General features: G+C 42.3%; 1 pseudogene; it reads right to left on the reverse strand.

Annotated features, from left to right (window-relative positions):
• Nucleotides 1-3,928: 3,928 nt before the first annotated feature.
• Nucleotides 3,929-15,514, reverse strand: LOC109868739 (neoverrucotoxin subunit alpha-like; annotated as a pseudogene).
• Between the last annotated feature and the right edge of the window lies 1 nt (nt 15,515).

The raw sequence follows: 15,515 nt of genomic DNA on the forward strand, positions 1-15,515 counted from the left end.
TACCTTGTCAGCTCGGGGATTTAAACTTGCAACCTTCCGGTTACTAGTCCAACGCTCTAACCACTAGGCTACCCTGCCGCCCTATTTAAAGTAGATTGAAGTAAATGTTTTAGTATTGAATATTAAGATGATAAGACAGAACCAACTTTTTGAAGGTCCTAATAGATTTGTTAAACAACAGGTTGTATATTTTGACTAAATCAATGCAACAGGTTAAGATGATAAGATTGGTGTCAGGGTTCTGGGGATTGTTTACTTTAGAAGGTGTTCTGCTCAAGGGGATACTATCATCTGATGTGTTTTAGGTTTACACTACGGTTCGCAAGCACCCACACACAACACACCTGTTATGAATATTTGTTAGTGGTGTTAATACCGTGTTTGATTTCTTTTCATTTGGTTTTTGTGTGGTTTTCACAGGTTAGAGAGGATGTACCTTAAGGGGTACACAAATTACATTTTTTTCTGTTTTTATTTTTCTGAGTTTTAATTAAACGTGTGAATTATTTTGAGAAGAAATGTACTGAAAACACCCAATGTAAACCTGGTATACAAAATGTTTTAAAAGAATTAGTCTGAGGTACAAGGAAAGGAAAGGGAAAGGGAATGAATGACCTCTGTCCAGACTTTCTAGTGTGGTTTGATCACCCTCACTGGAGAGGCGAGAGACATTGGGTGATGATTTGTTATTAGTGATTAGTGTTTGGGGTTTTAGGCTGGGTTTCTGTACAGCACTTTGAGATATCAGCTGATGTAAGAAGGGCTATATAAATACATTTGACGTGATTTGATTTGATGATTTGAAGGTCATATGCAAGGGTATTAACTCTAACTCAATTTGTTATTATTTATTATTTTAATTTAAGGCTTTTTGATTAAATATGCAGATTGATACCTGCCTGTAAAAAGAAGCAGTGTATCAAAGGATATATGCAGAAGTGTATGGCTGTTTGTTTTGTTTGTTCTGGTTCTGTTTCTGTTACAGGAATTAAATTCCTATATGTTTTAATACCTAATTAAAATTAAACACTCTGTCAATTCCTAAGAATTTGTAAGACTCTTATTTGCATAAAATGGACAGAGACCAGTCTCAAAATCAATCAGCAGCATTTATTCTCGAGAGTACTGAACATGATACAGTTTACCACAGGTTATAAACTGAAAATGACGTCATTAGTTTTCGAACTGTCCCGTCTCTTCTTCACCCTGGTACAAAGGCTGTATAGTTCTCAAGCCTTCCCACATCGTCTCTCCTAATTTAGATCATTTATGATCCGAGCCAAGGTCTGCCTGTGTAGATAAGCATTCTAGCCAGTCTAGCGATAAGTTCATTCATTTCTACCAAGGAACAGACAGTCATTGTTCTAATTCTTGATTATATTTACACACATTATATTCAGTACTAGGATTAAAAGAAAATTCATACATATACAGTAACATAATAGTATTCTGATTAGTCAGTCCTGATTGAAATGTATACATAATTAGTCATTATTGATTAAAAAAAATCCCTTAACAGTTTCTGTCTTGCTTTAATATGAATCTCACCAGATTTGGTCTGCTGGATGATCGAAATTTCTCCCTAAGAATTAGCCACCTAACTCCCTCCCTGTAGCTCTGCAGTGAGGTCGTCGATATGATGGGGGAGTATATGTAGCTATTCTCTTTGACATGTGTCTTAGAAATGTGTATTAAGAATATTGGTAGAAGTAATAACTTGACATACAGTAAATCATTTGTCTGGATTTCTTGACTCAGAAATGCCCTAAACTAAACTGTTGTTCTGATCTGTCCTCTCTCGAGGTTATGGTGAAGGTGACCTCAGATGGTATCTTTGGACCACAGATGGCCGTCATTGTAAATAAGAATATGTTCTTAACTGACTTGCCTAGTTAAATAAAGGTTCAATCAAAAAATAAATAAATAAAAATCTAGTTGCATGAAAGGGACAATTTGACTGAGAAAAGTGTGAACCTAAATCCCCTCTAACCGTCTGAAGTAATGAGGAGAAAATGGCATTCAGTATGGTCCTTCACCATTTCTACCGTGAGACCTGAGTCCGAGCCAGCAACATGTACACAGCATCCAGTCGATGCTATCAACTGCCTGTGCTCTCATGCCTTTTCTCTCAGGAGTGTGACAGAAGTCCACGTGGAGTGAGCAAACTTCTTTCATGTTGCTGGTATACTGGTTGGCAAATGGACAAGTCATAACGGACTGTAAAGGACAGTGTGAAAGACATTATCAAGGGCCATCCACTTTGAACATGTGTGCCATCGGGAAGACTAACTTGTGTGTGATGTTAATTGTATGTTTTTTATTATTTTCCAGAGTCAGTGTTTTGATAAATAAGGTATTAAACTCAGCAACTCAAATGAAGGTTGTTTACCATGGAGGAAATGTCAGGCACCAGAAATATGTCTTTTGTTTGTTTAAATGTATGCTTAACAATAATTATGTAATAAAGATACATTGATTGAAGAAGTCTAACGCTCACGTGATCAGAATTTCCCACAACAAGAGGAAGTACTTCAAGCATATGTTTTTGTTTCAGTCTCCTCCATCTCCACTAACCAAAGATAATTGTATGGATTTTTTTTCTATTAATTATGTAAAAATGAACAGCTGTACAGAGACTCATGTGAAGGACAAATTACAGAGGAATAACTTCTTGATACAATTAAAGCCTTTAAGTCTGGGAAAACCAGGGTTGGATGGCAAACCAGTGGAGGTATAGTAAACCTTTTTGATATACTCAGAGGACCGTTATTAGCATGTTTTAACCACTCCTACAAAAATGGTTGATTATTAGATACTCAACAAGAAGGTCTTATTTCATAATTACTGAAACCGGATCCTATCAAGGCGCAAGGTGAGACCCAAATGCAGACACAGGAGGCAGATTGGAGTCTTACAATGTTTATTAATCCAAAGGGTTAGGCAAGAGAATGGTCGTGGACAGGCAAAAAGGTCCAAACCAGATCAGAGTTCAAGAGGTACAGAGTGGCAGACAGGCTCATGGTCAGGTCAGGCAGGCGGGTACAAAGTCCAGAAACAAGCAAGGGTCAAAACCGGGAGGACTAGAAAAAGGAGAATGCAAAAAGCAGGAGAACGGGAAGACCGCTGGTTGACTTGGAAACATACAAAATCAACTGGCACAGAGAGACAGGAAACACAGGGATAAATACACTGGTACAGAGAGACAGGAAACACAGGGATAAATACACTGGTACAGAGAGACAGGAAACACAGGGATAAATACACTGGTACAGAGAGACAGGAAACACAGGGATAAATACACTGGTACAGAGACAGGAAACACAGGGATAAATACACTGGGGAAAACAAGCGACACCTGGATGGGGTGGAGACAATAACGAGGACAGGTGAAACGGATCAGGGTGTGACAGATCCATTGACAAAACTGTAGGCCACTTACACTTCAGTCTAGTGATGCAAAAAATTCTAGCAAAATGCATAGCGCATAGAATGAAAAAAGTATTGTTGGATATTATTCCTCCTAATCAGACATTGGCTATAATATAAGACAAGTACTGGAAACAATAGAAAACTACATCTGGGAAACCAGGCCTGGTATTCATAGCTGACTTTGAAAAAAACTTTTGATAAAGTACGACTGGAATTTATACAGTATCAGTCAAAAGTTTGGACACACCTACTCATTCCAGGGTTTTTCTTTATTTTTACTATTTTCTAGTAATAGTGAAGACATCAAAACTATGAAATAACAAATATGGAATCATGTAGTAACCAAAAAAGTGTTAAACAAATCAAAATATATTTTATATTTGAGATTCTTCAAAGTAGCCACCCTTTGCCTTGATGACAGCTTTGCACACTCTTGGCATTCTCTCAACCAGCTTTGTGTGCAAAGCTGTCATTATGTAAGCAACACCCCCCCCCCCCCCCCAATTCTTAAAAAGAAAAAACTTGGGGGGCCAAGACATCACTGCGGGCTGTTTTGGCGCCCGTTGCTGACCCCCTGGAGATATCTATTCACACATTGGCAGACATATGTGCTGCAGACACCAGCCACGAGAGGGAGGTACAGCACTGGTGTGTGATTATGGAATTCCCTAAACCGCAACAGAACGTCGCACACGCTGAGTCGGTGTCCCAAAAATCTCTCCCTTCCTCCTGAACTGTGCACTCGTTCATTACTCCCCATTAATATTTTGGATCGGTGGTGTCATGTGCTAGTGGGAGTTAGTTTCCACCATATTTCTTATACCAGTCATTTTCTTTCAAATCAGTGAAGGGGGGTGAGCAAGTGCAAACTATGGGACAAAGGGAGATAATTAGGACGCACTCTGAACCTCTAATGTTGTCTGCTCTTTGGATGACTGCCCACTTTTCTGTTCAAGGGTTCTTATGATGCCTGGAAGTCTATTTCAGCTCCTGGATCATAAGGCCTTTATCTCTTCCATAAGTTCGAAACAGTGGGTAGATCCTCTCTCCCTTAGTGAAGACCATGTCAGTGATGGTGTAAACGTGACTCCTGGACACAGCGTTGTAGAAGGAGACCCACCTCTCCTCAATATCCACACACACATCCAACACTTTAAGGTTAGAGGGCCAGGGGAGGTTGGTCTTGAAGACACATAGGGTGGAACTACAAGAAGGTTTACTTAGACACCAGTAAACTTCATTTGGTGAGAAAGAGAACCATCCTTTCCTTTCAGCAGACTCCTGGTCACTCCTACAGCCCAACTTGCCTCCACCTCAATATTCACCTCCACGTGCCAGAAGTGTCGTCCAGAGCGGAAGCCCTCCTTTCCCAGGATACAGGCCCACCCATCAAATCTCTGTGGATTATTAGGAACCTTCCTATTTTTTCCTACTGTCATTCTCCTCCCATTATCAGACAGGATCAACTCACAGTGAGCTGTATCAGGGTCCAGAGTCACATCAGCTGTGGAGAGGAACAACAATTACCACGATCACAAATGTCACTATAGATTAGAAAGGAAAAATCTGATTTGAGATACAACATGATGGTTTACTAGATTTTGGAACAGGCGCATGTTATACTGAAGTATGAATAATATAATACTCAAAATAGCCGTACCTGCCAGTGGGATGACTGTTTCTTTGCTAGGTTCACTCATGTCTCCCTCTCTATAGATGGCACACACTCTGACTCTGCAAGAGGTGTGTGTGGGGGTTAGGGAGTACACACACTCGTCCCTGTCTATTAGCAGTATGACCCACTCGTCCTGTCCCTCCTCTCTGTACTCCAGTCTGTAGTGGAGCACAGGCCGTCCCTTTGCAGCCTCCACTGGTCTTCTCCAGGTCAGAGTGACCGAGTTTCTGTCTGCTGACTGGACTACCGGACGCCCAGGCTCAGACCCTGACCCAGTCTCTGCCACAGTGATGTCACTGAACTCACTAGTCACTCCTGCCATGTCCTCTGCTCTGTGTCTGATCTGGTACTGTGTATCTCTCTCCAGGCCTGATATCACAAAGGCTTTCCCATTTTCTCCGGTCGTCATGCTTCTCCAGTTCTTCTCCTCATGGAGAAAGAACAGGTCAGGTCTGACAGATCTGTACTCCACTCTGAACCTGTCAGTGTGTCCAGTCTTTGACGGGGATAAGAGGAGGGTCACACTACTCTGCTCTGTGTCTACTACCTTAACAGTCTCAGGCTTTGACACAGCTTCATAGTCAGAGTCCACTAACCTGCCTCCCTGGTAGAGACGGATGGAGGCTCCAGGAGTGGAATCGTTTGGAATGGAGGTTGCAACGAACTTGAGTTTCTTGGTGACCTTAACGAAATCAAGAAAAGCTCTAGCTGCCGTTGTTACTCTATTCTTGTTCTCCTCAGACTTGAACCAGGGTTGAGTGTGCTGGTAGCGGTGGCCAGGCCTGGTCTGTGAGTATGTCTGTAGGGAGTCAAGATGCTGGATGAGAGATACAGGTCTGTTTCACCCAGAGAGGTGAGAGTGAAACACACCACAGTGTCTGTCTTTGAATTACTAATGACTTTTTGCAGCTGGTCTGTAGACACCATCTTAGATCTGATTTTAGAGTCAAGAGATTCAAGGAACTTCAGCTCAGCCTGTTTGTCATCCAGCCACTGTCCTGTTGCTTCCATTCTGAACGGGGACAGATCATGACCTTTCATCTCCTCTTCAACAGCTTTCTCCTCCTGCACTTCTGACCTCACAGACACCAACATTCTACCCATGAGTTTCTGCAGTTGAGCTAGGTACTGTTGAATGAGATCTATAAAACGGATCAATTTATCTTTCAGGTCCTGAACTTTACTGACCCACTCATGCTTTACCATCTCCTCACACCTTGTGCCTGTGTATCTGTAGTGTTCCATCTCTCTCTCTACCCTGGACTGCAGGTCTTCACTGATCTCCCTCACACAGGTTGCTGCAGGGTACAGGTTCTTCAGAGGGCAGAGCCAAACTCTCAGAGGAACAGCCTTCTCTCCACTGAGACCCAGCAGCTTAGGGAAGGACTCACTGAGATCAGTTATCTCTCTATCACCTCTATTTGTCTCAAGATCTCCATAGTAGGTACAGGTGAGACCAGAAGATGTAGCTAGTTGAGCAGCTCCGTCCTCTGCTGTGAGAAGTTGGATCATTTTCTTCAGTTTATTGATAACTTTGCTCATGGTCCATGTTCTGTTGGTCTTACAAACGATAAAGGCCTGAGTTCCATATGTCACAGCCATGACCATGTGTGTGGATGTTTGCTGCTGAATCACTTCAGGACACCTCACCTTCTCTAACAGGAAGAAAGTCAACTGATCCAGTCGGGTGGTTCTCTTGTAGTGCAGAGTCACATAGTCCCCTTTGTGCAGGAGAGGATGGTTTAGATACTCTGCAGCTCCTCCCACATCCACCAGTCCAGACAGGAAACTGGTTCTGATTGGCTGATCCAGTCCCAGAGCTCTGAACCTCTCCTGCAGAGAGTCTGTCTCTATTACCTTGGTCTCAGTGAATGGGAACGGCAGGGATATTTTCCTTTTTATCTTATTGTCTGAGTCACACAAGAAGTCTGAATGGAGTGAAAATGTCATGTACAGTATTATAATTTAATATAATTCCATATTCTCCAAGACATTTATATTATTCTCATCCATTCCACTATCCCTATAAACACGTAATAATTCTGAACATAATCGGTGCAGATATCACTTAAATGTAGAGTTACCTGGAGTGAAGGACTCAGAGCAACAGTCATACAGCATTCCAGGGTGAATGGGCCGACCCAGAGCTGGCACCTCCACCCAGCCTGAGAGACCACATGGGAGAGAACAGTAAGATATATGAGACAATAGTCCACACAAAGAGACATGTTGATAATACTATCTTATTTACTTCAGAAATATATAACTGTCATTCTGATAGGATCATAGTCACACTGACTAGAGTTGATTGCGGGAGACACCGAGATTTACTGGGATTTGCTGCCTAAAACCACTCCCTTTTCCTGGGAAAAATAACTGTGAGAAACCCGTAAAATTATAATAAATGATTTATATGAACAGCATGGAATGGAACTGTTAAATATATGCCATGTCTAACTCTGGCTTCTCTATGGCCTCTGCATGATGAATCATCAACGCTCAGGGTGGGGACAGACAACCCATCTCAGCATCTTTCTCTCTCTATCAAATCCATTCAAATTGCATCCAAAATAGATAATACTGTTGTAGATTGATATATATCTCTATACATTGCATTTGGAAAGTATTAAGACCCCTTGAATATTTCCAAATGTTGTTACGTTACAGCCATATTCTAAAATGGACTAAATCCCTTTTTTCTCTCATCAATCTACACACAATACCCCATGATGACAAAGCGAAAACAGGTTTAGACATTTTTACAAACTTATTTACATAAGTACTCAGACCCTTTACTATAAGAATCGAAATTGAGATCAGGTGCATCGTGTTTCCATTGATCATCCTTTAGATGTTTCTACAACATGATTGGAGTCCACCTGAGGTAAATTCAATTGATTGGACATGATTTGGAGAGGCACACACCTGTCTATATAAGGTCCCATAGTTGACAGTGCATGTCAGAGAAAAAAACAAGCCATGAAGTCTAAGGAATTGTCTGTAGAGCTCCGAGACAGGATGGTGTCTTGGCACAGATCTGGGGAAGGGTACCAAAAAATGTCTGCAGCATTGAACGTCCTCAAGAATATAGTGGCCTCAATCATTCTTGAATTGAATAATGGAGGCCAAGACTCTTCCTAGAGCTGGCCTCCCAGCCAAACTGAGCAATATGGGGAGAAAGGCCTTTTGGTCAGGGAGGTGACCAAGAACCCGATGGTCACTCTGACAGAGCTCCAGAGTTCCTCTGTGGAAATGGGAGAACCTTCCAGAAGGACAACCATCTCTGCAGCACTCCACCAATCAAGCCTTTATGGTAGCGTGGCCAGGCAGAAGCCACTTCTCAGTAAAAGGCTCATGACAGCCAGCTTGAAGTTTGCCAAAAGGCACCTAAAGGACTCTCAGACCATGAGATACAAGATTCTCTGATCTGGTGAAATAAAGATTGAACTCTTTGGCCTGAATGCCAAGCATCATGTCTGGAGGAAACTTGGCACCATCCCTACGGTGAAGTATGGTGGCGGTAGCATCATGCTGTGGGGATGTTTTCAGCAGCAGGAACTGGGAGACTTGTCAGGATCGAGGGAAAGATGAACGGAGCAAAGTACAGAGAGATCCTTGATTAAAACCTACTCCAGAGCACTCAGTACCTCAGACTGGGGCAAAGGTTTACCTTCCAACAGGACAACGACCCTAAGCACACAGCCAAGACAATGCAGGAGTGGCTTCGGGACAAGTCTCTGAGTAGCCCAGCCAGAGCCTGGACTTGAACGTGATTGAACATCTCTGGGGAGATCTGAAAATAACTGTGCAGCGACACTCCCCATCCAACTTGACAGAGTTTGAGATTATCTGCAGAGAAGAATGGGAGAAACTCCCCAAATACAGGTATGCCAAGCTTGCAGCGTCATACCCAAGAAGACGCGAGGCTGTAATCGCTGCCAAAGGTGTTTCAACAAAGTACTGAGTAAAGGGTCTGAATTCTTATGAAAATGTCATATTTTTCTTTTAAAGAAATTTGCAAAGATGTCTAAACCTGTTTTTGCTTTGTCATTATGGGTTATTGTGTGTAGATTAAGGGGGGAAACTATTTAATCAATTTTAGAATAAGGCTGGTAACAAAATGTGGAAAAAGTCAAGGGGTCTGAATACTTTCCTGATTGCACTGTAGATGTCCGAGCCTACCTCTTTCAGGTATTAAATTCAAATAGCCTTATATTTAATTAATTAATGATGGGTTATAATAACCCATCATCTTGAGCAATAGACTCTGTCTCTTGCTCAATACCCAGACACCTGTGCTCCGCTGGCCTCTCTCCTTAAAAAAACGCTCCTTGGCTCTTGGAGTCCCATGCAGGAAAAGCAAGACTAGAATAGGCAGCTGGACATTTTTTTTTTTTACATTTCTAATACCAAAAGACTATTCAAAGAGGGACACAAGCTCTTGTTTGCTGAATGTTAAATACTGCAGCCAATTGATAGAAGAGCAAATGCGGTAGGTTATAGCAGTTATTTATTCAGATCCATAACCATACAATCTTCGTGAAGAGAAGTGAAAGCCTTCTGCATCTAATTCTTATATTATTCAAGAATGATTAAGATAAGGACAACGAAACGTGTGAAATGTAACTGTTGAAAGCGATTAATTAATGAAGCAACAACAGAGAGAGAAAGAGGTAGGCCAATAACATTTGGGGAAATACACTAAATGGCCATAAGGATGTGGACACCCATTCAAATGAGTGGATTCACCTATTTCAGCCACACCCATTGCTGCCAGGTGTATAAAATCGTGCACACAGCCATGCAATCTCTGTAGATGAACATTGGTAGTAGAATGGCCCGTACTGAAGAGCTCAGTGACTTTCAACGTGGCACTGTCATAGGATGGCACCTTTCCAACAAGTCAGTTCATCAAAGTTATGCCCTGCTAGAGCTGCCTGGTCAACTGTACGTGCTATTATTGTGAAGTGGCAATGTCTAGGAGCAGCACAGGCTCAGCGCGAAGTGGTAGGCCACACAAGCTCACAGAACAGGACAGCCAAGTGCTGAAATCGCCTGTCCTCGGTTGCAACAAGTTCCAAACAGCCTCTGGAAGCAATGTCGGCACAATAACTGTTTGTCGGGAGCTTCATGAAATGGGTTTCCATGGTCGAGTATATGCTTTACAATGCTTTTGAATCACATTTTTGGCGTGAAATACCGGGTTACCCAGGAGAAAAGTGATTTATTCTCAGAATTAAACATTTGTAAAATACCGGTAAAATATTCAACCCTAACACTGACCAGCTGTAATATTCTCCAGGTTTCCTCTCTCAGTCTCAGCTGCTTTCTGTTGAAGGTCTGAGCGGAGTTTGTTGATGGTCTTATACAGGTCAGCAGTTCTGATGTCCATCCGTTGTTTCTCAATTGCCTCTTGTTTTAATACTGAATTCTCCTTCTTCAGCTCAGAGATGATTTTCTTCAGCTCAGAATCTTCTTCCCCCATCTTCATCTTTTTAGAGACGCTCCCCTCCACCTCATTCTCATTATTCCTCTCCTGAAGAGTAAACAGGACACACACACAGTAAGTCTCATTATATCAACAATAGTTGGGTCGTTCCACGAATAGAGTACGTTTTTTCTCTCTTTGATGTTTTAAGTAGAGATTGTGCACAAATATCTAATTTTAAAAGCCTGTTATATTAAATGAAGTGCATATAAAATAATGAAGACTGCATGGAAAATTCAATAAATCAGATTTTTATGAATAAAGACTTGCGAAAGTGCAAAAAAAATCTGCGGGGTTTTTCTGACTTCTAGGAAGATTCTTACCCAATGAAATCACAACATTTCTCAATTTCTCATTGTAAAGTTATTTTGTTGCTTTGAAGTCATTTCTGGTTATTATTATTATTTATTCCATGTGTGAACTACAATGAACTACATTCTCGTTTTAATATAGTGAAACAATTTTTAAATTATTTTTTCAAAAGAAACATAGAACACATAATAGTCCAATCATAATGTAAAAGCATGTGAGATATTTCCACTCATTTTGTCAATTTTCTGGTGTTTTGGGGTGGAAAATTATAGAGTTATAGGTTTGCGTTGTAGGTTTCATGATATTTGTATCTAAACCAAAGTAGATCATTTTATTAAGATTGTTCTATACATCAGTTGGGGTCTATATAAGCTTAAAATTAGGTCCTAAACCTAGCATGAAAGTGCATCCTTGTAGCTGTGTGGGCTAATATTGTCAAAATGTTTGCCTTGGTGTAAGTTGAGCCAACGGCAAGTTGTGTGTTTTCTTCCCAGGCGTAATGCAAGGCATTATCGCTGGAATATGAGGTAACAACAGGGCCTATGTTAAAAGTGTAAGTAACAAGAGAATTTCCCAGGACAAAGACATATCTGATATTGTCAGAAAGCTTAAATTCTTGTTAATCGAACTGCACTGTCCAATTTACAGTAGCTATTACAGTGAAATAATACCATGCTATTGCTTGAGGAGAGTGCACAGTTTTAAACTTGAAAAGTTATTAATAAACAAATTAGGCACATGTGGGCAGTATTGATACAAATCCTTTTACTGAAACGCAATGGTTCATTGGATCAGTCTAAAACTTTGCACATATATTGGCCAAAATCTAAATTGCAGCTGGGCTGGAATAACTTCCTCTTGCATTTCAAAGATGATGGTACAAAACAAATACAAAAGAACGTTTGTTTCTTTCTTTGTATCATCTTTTTACCAGATCTATTATGTTATATTCTCCTACATTCCTTTCACATTTCCACAACCTTTAAAGTGTTTCCTTTGAAATAGTACCAATAATATGCCCATCCTTGCTTCAGGGCCTGAGTTACAGGCAGTTAGATTTGGGTATGTCATTTTAGGTGAAAATTGAAAAAAAGAGTTGGATTCTTAAGAGGTTAACTTCTTATGTCCAGAGGCTTACCCCAAGAGACCACTTTTTTGGACAAGCTATGTTTTTAAAACCATAATGTTTACATTAATTCTGATTATTTCCAGGGGTCCACAACATCCTAAAATATATGTTGATATCTTTGTTAGAAAGAATACTATATGACGGAGTTGTCACGTTCTGACCATTATTTCTGTTGTTTTTGTCATTATTTAGTATGGTCAGGGCGTGAGTTGGGGTGGGCAGTCTATGTTTGTTTTTCTATGATTTTGGGATTTCTATGTTTCGGCCGAGTACGGTTCTCAATCAGAGGCAGGTGTCATTAGTTATCTCTGATTGAGAATCATACTTAGGTAGCCTGGGTTTTACTGTTTGTTTGTGGGTGATTGTCTATGTTGATTGCTTGTGTCATCACAGTTCTCATTTAGCTTCACGGTCGTTATTTGTTTATTGTTTTGTATAGTGTGGTTCAGTGTTTTCTTTATTAAATTTCATCATGAACACATACCACGCCGCATTTTTGTCCTCCGATCCTTCTCGCCTCTCCTCTTCAGATGAAGAGGAGGACGCCTGTGACAGGAGTAATGCTGATGCCACATTCACGTGCTATCGGAGCTCCTACTTCCCAGTGGGAAAGTTCACTTGAACAACCCTCCATGTCGGAATTACAAGTGGGAAAATGTTGTTATCCGAGTTGTGACTTTTCACCACCGACCTTTCACTTTTTCAACCAAAAGATGACAAATCAGATTTTGACCATTACAACCATGTCAATATTTTGATGTAGCTAGTCTGACCATATTGTCAATGTTAAGCAAGCTAGCTAACTTTATTATTAGGATTGTTAGCTAGCTTATCAAGCAAGCTAGAATTGTATTGGTTAAATAATTGTTATGACTTCAACATAATTTGAACACTATCATGTCGTACTTTCCACTTCCCAGTTTCCTATTTTCCACGAGCATGTGAAGCCAGTATGAAGGTAAAAAATGACTAAACTTGCACCTCTCCGTTACCCCTCTCCCTCTCCCTTACCCTGGGCCCTCTCCCTTACCCCTCTCCCTCTCCCTCTCCCTTACCCCTGGCTCTCACCCTTACCCCTGGCCCTCTCCCTTACCCCTCTCCCTTAACCCTGGCCCTCTCCCTTACCCCTCTCCCCTACCCCTGGCCCTCTCCCCTACCCCTGGCCCTCTCCCTTACCCCTCTCCCTTACCCCTGGCCCTCTCCCTTACCCCTGGCCCTCTCCCTTACCCCTGGCCCTCTCCCTTACCCCTGGCCCTCTCCCCTACCCCTTACCCCTCTCCCTTACCCCTCTCCCTTACCCCTGGCCCTCTCCCTTACCCCTGGCCCTCTCCCTTACCCCTGGCCCTCTCCCTTACCCCTGGCCCTCTCCCCTACCCCTGGCCCTCTCCCTTACCCCTGGCCCTCTCCTTACCCCTCTCCCTTACCCCTGGCCCTCTCCCTTACCCCTGGCCCTCTCCCTTACCCCTGGCCCTCTCCCTTACCCCTGGCCCTCTCCCTTACCCCTGGCCCTCTCCCTTACGCCTGGCCCTCTCCCTTACCCCTGGCCCTCTCCCTTACCCCTCTCCCTTACCCCTGGCCCTCTCCCTTACCCCTGGCCCTCTCCCTTACCCCTGGCCCTCTCCCTTTCCCCTGGCCCTCTCCCTTACCCCTGGCCCTCTCCCTTACCCCTGGCCCTGTCACAAGTGGATTTATGGACGATTTAAGATGAAAACATCAACCCTGTTATGGTCAAACATGTTACTTTATTTGCCACTTACTATAGTCATTTGATTTATTTCACCTCTTGTGATGGGAAAACATGATTATTGAAGTTATTCATGTGCCTTTATGACCGAATGCTAAAATGTAAAAACATTTAAATGACCAAATTTACACTACCCAAAAAGTACTCTATTGGTGGAACAACCCAGATAAGTGCTTGTAGTCATGTCTAATATTATATTTCTAATGACAGTACCTCTTTGATTCTCTCTGTCTTTCCAGTGTTACCATGGTGGTCTTTGTGTCCACCGTATCCAATGACATCGGCCAGGGTGTGTCTCTGCAGAGCTGGGATGGTGTAGTGCTGCCTGACGTGAGGCTCACAGTAGGAGACAGTGCAGGTCAAACAGGACTTAACCGCCCTCAGCTTCTGGCCAGAGCATATATCACATGCCACATCCACGGGCCCAGCGTAGCCCAGAGCAGGGAGGGCAGGACTGAAGCCTGCCTGCTGGAGCTCGTGGAGCACCTTGGCCAAGGCTGCGTTAGTGTAGAGCACAGGCTTGGCTCTGAATCTCTTATTGCACTGGGGGCACACATAGTTTCCTGCCGGGCTGGGCCCAGTGTGTGCTGATACACTGCCTGCAGTAACTGTGTCCACAGGGAATGGAGACCGGGTTCCTCATCACATCTGAAATGATGTACAGTCAGCAAACTAGAGAGAGAAGAGAGAGAAGAGAGAGAGAGAGAGAGAGAGAGACAGACAGACAGACAGACAGACAGACAGACAGACAGACAGACAGACAGACAGACAGACAGACAGACTTAACTGTGTATTGCCTTCCTTCAAAACGGTCAACCTGGTCGCACCAATTAACATTATATTATATATTTTTAGGTTCTTCCGTGTCACATGGTGTGATACGATCCTCCATGTCACATGATATGATACGTTCCTCTATGGCTGCGTTTCAAACACGTAAAAGACACCCTCACTTTATGCCCTTTGGGAAACTCACGCGGCCATCTTTGGCATCAGTCCAAAGAATTAGCCAAGCAAAGGAAGTTGGCAACGTAAGCCCCTCAGCCCTCGTTTGTGATCGAGTGTGCTGTCCTGAAACGCCCCATAATTCAATTTGCGATGATTGTACATCCGCTAAGAAAAGTCATCCGAAACTTAAAACCAACATCAATATGGAGAGGTCAACATACAAATGTAAGCAAAAACAGTCAGAAATTGTGCTCCTGATGACGGCACAAACACCTATCGTAAAAGTAATGATGTTTTTGTTTGGTTAGCTTTTGGAAACGTTAGCTAGCTCATATAACTTTCCCTAACATCACACTTATACGTTGTAATTTTCCATTTGACCCGATATCGTTTGGATGGCTAGTATTCGATGTCTGCGGATGCTTTGTCTTCCAGCCTAGATATGAAAAGCAATCATAATTGACTGTAGCGCATATAAACACACACAACAGCTATCGTTTTTTCCATGATAACTGAAAACACAACTGTAGGATGAACAAGTGACAAATTTCCGGGCAAGGGTGGTCCATTTAAAATGAATTAATTCTTCCCTCGCTCCTTGCCCTGCAACTGTCAACTCATTATATGTTATGATACGTCATCAGAAGTAACCACTTAATTTGAGGACTGAGGGGAGAGGGTTTTGCGTGTTCGTAATGCAGCCCATGTCACATGATATGTTCCTCCATATCACATGACATGATACGTTCCTCCATGTCACATGATGCGGATTCATATGATAGAGCTGATT

The sequence above is a fragment of the Oncorhynchus kisutch genome, linkage group LG23 (genome assembly GCF_002021735.2).
Source record: "Oncorhynchus kisutch isolate 150728-3 linkage group LG23, Okis_V2, whole genome shotgun sequence".
Taxonomy (NCBI): Eukaryota; Metazoa; Chordata; class Actinopteri; order Salmoniformes; family Salmonidae; genus Oncorhynchus; species Oncorhynchus kisutch.